Raw genomic sequence first — 3,553 nt, forward strand, 5'->3', positions numbered from 1 at the left:
GGTGGTGGACCATTCTTGATACACACACGAAACTATTGAGTGTGAAAAACCCAGCATCGTTGCAGTTCTTGCCACAAACTGGTGCACCTGGCATTTACTACCATACCCTGCTCAAAGGCGCATAAATATTTTGTCTTGTCCATTCACAATCTGAATGACACACATACACAATCAAAGTCTCAATTGTCTCAAGGCTTAAAAATCCTCATTTAACCAGTCTCCTCCTCTTTATCTATACTGATTGAAATGGATTTAACAAGTGACATCAATAAGGGATCATAGCTTTCACCTGGATTCACCTGGCCAGTTTATGTCATGGAAAGAGCAAGTGTTCTTAATGTTTTGTACACTCAGTGTATGTCTCATGCTCTGTGTACAATATGCATGGATTCACACTAGGGACATTCTGTGGTCTTGGTTTATTATTATATGACCTCACATCCCATTAACAAACCCCTTAAAAGGAAGTGTGCCTGTATGTTGTACTTCCTCTCAGTCCTATTTTAAGACATTGTCATACTTTTCAAACACACACACACGCACGCACGCTCGCTCGCACACACACACACACACACACACACACACACACACACACACACACACACACACACACACACACACACACACACACACACACACACACACACACACACACACACACACACACACACACACACACACACACACACACACACACACACACACACACACACACACACACACACAGCAGATCCTGTTTGCCTCCACCTAGAGCAGATGCTTCCACATCTACACAGAAGAGAGACTGCTTGCTCCTTCAAAGATGCTTGTCTGTCGATACCATCTCTCACTTTGGATATTTGTTCTGCTCATCTGTTATCTACAACTTTGGGGTAAGTACTTTGAATATGAATCGACTGACACTTATGTTGTAGATGTCAGGGTAAAGAAGTTAAGCCATTTCAGTTACAGAGATATTTCACTGATGTTTGGCATCAGTTCTGTCATCTTTATTCCTGACAATTTAAGTAGTCTATTTAAATGGGGTAATGTGATCCTAGATCACAGGAGGTTGGTGGCACCTTAATTGGGGAGGACGGGCACGTGGTAGTGACCGCAGAGGAATTAGTCGAATGGTATCAAATACATCAAATACATGGTTTCCAGGTGTTTGGTTCCATTCCATTTACTCCGTTCCGGACATTATTATGATCCGTTCTCCCCTCAGCAGCCTCCTGTGTCCTCTATCTGTTGAGTGGAATGCAGTGTTTACTATTACTGGGCCTCACACTTGACTGCTCCTCCCCAGGTACAGTATCCTCAGACCTCCTCCCAGTCTCCCCCCCAACACCCTCCCTCACCCAGGCCTCCTCTGTAGAAAACACCAGCCTGGGGGCTGTGGTCCTGGTCTGTCGGGCCCCTGAGGGCCCTGGAGGGACCCTGTTCAGACTCCACCGGGTTAAAAAGCTGGTGGACACCATGACTTTCCCCAGTGAGAGACAGGAGGCCCAGTTCACAGTGAGAGTGAGGGAGGATTCGGCCCGGGAGGTTCTATACTGCTGCCTATATCAGAACAGCCAGGGGATGTACAGCCCATACAGCCACTATCTGACTCTGAAACAACAAGGTGAGATTTAGAGTTTTATACTGAGTTTTATATTCATGATTGATGATTTTGGATCAAGCAGTTGAGAAAGTTGGACCCGTGGATCTCGGACAGAAACTACCTGCAAGCGCCACACTACAAAAAATTATAATAATGATGAAAATCAAAGTCACAGAAATCTTTTTCTGCAATTTATTGTAACGGTACATGGAAATGCTATTTCAAAGTGAGAAAAGGTTCTGAGATTTATGCTAGGTTAAAAAGCCTCTGGTGATGGAAGTCAATAAACCTCCATCCGCTTCTCCACCACCACTGGCCAAACTGCCATAGGTGTTCTCAGTGGTTACGTGTGTGTGTGTGCATGAATGTGTGTATCGTACTGTTACACCCTGAAGGTTATATAGAAACCACAAACATCAAGCCTGACAGTTAAGGCAGGAAGTGTGAATGACAACAGAGGGTAAGCTTAAATGGCAGTTCTCACATTACCTCAAAGACCAGGATATACAATTTCTGCTAAATATCCAATGTCTAAATGTATAGTTTCAGTACAATAGTGCCTATAGACAACTGTGCATTTGGTTTGATAAAGTTTATTACGTAACAAGCTCCTGAATTCATGGCCGGGTCCTCTTCTTGCTGTGCCGGGTGGAGATTATAACAGAACATGGCCAAGATGTTCAAATTGATCATAGATGACCGAAGGGTCAAATAATAATAATCACAGTGTGTGAGAGGGTGCAACAGGCCAACAGAGAGAGCGGAGAGAGAGAGAGAGGAGAGAGGGGAGAGAGAGAGAGAGAGAGAGAGAGAGAGAGAGAGAGGAGACGAGAGAGAGAGAAGAGAGAAACGTAAATTCACCAGGACGCCGGATAGAGGGGAAATGACTCCAGATATAAAACAGACTGACCCCCAGCCCCCCCCTAGCCCCCCCCCCCCTAGTCCCCCCAACACAATAAGACAACTGCAGCATACATCTCTCTCTCTCTCCCTCTTTCTGTCTAGGTGTAGCTGTCTTCCTAGAGGCTCCTCCTCCTCTCCTCCCCCCCCTCTCCTCCCACCCATCCTCTCAAGTTATCCCCCGGTGGTCAGGTGAAGCACGGCCAGACGTATCTCTTCCACTGCTCCCCCCCCTCCTCCTCTACTCCCAGCAGAGCCCGAAACCAGAGGCTTCCTACTGCTGAGGACAGCTAAAGTGACTGGGCACTCCATGGGGAGCTCCATGGTCCACCCCCCAGGCCTCCTGGTGTCCCACTCCACAGCCCAGACCGGGGCCTTCCACCTGGGGCCCCGTGAGGGGAGGCGAGGGGGGGTCCTACACCTGCCTCTACCAGGTTACAGTGCCTCGTCAGGGGACCAGCTAATTTCAACCGCCAGTCATCCAGTTCTTGTCACGGTCACAGGTGAGAGATCTGGTTGAGAGGTGAAATTGCAGCTAGACACTGATCTAATGTCAGTTACGTATTTTATTCCCAATGGTTAAGGTTAGGATTGTGTTTTGAGAAAAATCTGATACCCATACTCTCTCTCCATCTTTTCTCTGGTGGGCCTGCATCCCAGAGCTGTTTGCCGGTGCCCACTCTCTCTCTCCAGAGCCAGGCTGGGGAGTGGGCCTTGGTGTGTAATGGCTCACCTGCCTTCCCTGGTGCCCGCTTCTCTCTATACCGCCTGGGAAGTACCTTCCCTGATGCCACCCGTAGTGCCCCCGCTACCCGACATCGTGCCCTTTTGCTCTCTCATCCCTGCTCCTGCCAGGACGGCCCGTGTCGGACCAGTACCAGTGCCAATACAGTTCCCTGCTGGGAGCAGAGTGTGGAGCCACTCAGAGAGAGAAGTGCACTGCGGCTGTGCCTAGAATCATAGGTCTGCATCTCTCTGATGTCTGTGTCTGTCTGAGCTTGTGTGCGTCAACTCACACCACTCAAGAGGCAGCCTTGAATTATTTTTCACCTATAATATTGTCTGTCA

The sequence above is a fragment of the Oncorhynchus kisutch genome, linkage group LG20, assembly GCF_002021735.2.
Source record: "Oncorhynchus kisutch isolate 150728-3 linkage group LG20, Okis_V2, whole genome shotgun sequence".
Classification (NCBI taxonomy): Eukaryota; Metazoa; Chordata; class Actinopteri; order Salmoniformes; family Salmonidae; genus Oncorhynchus; species Oncorhynchus kisutch.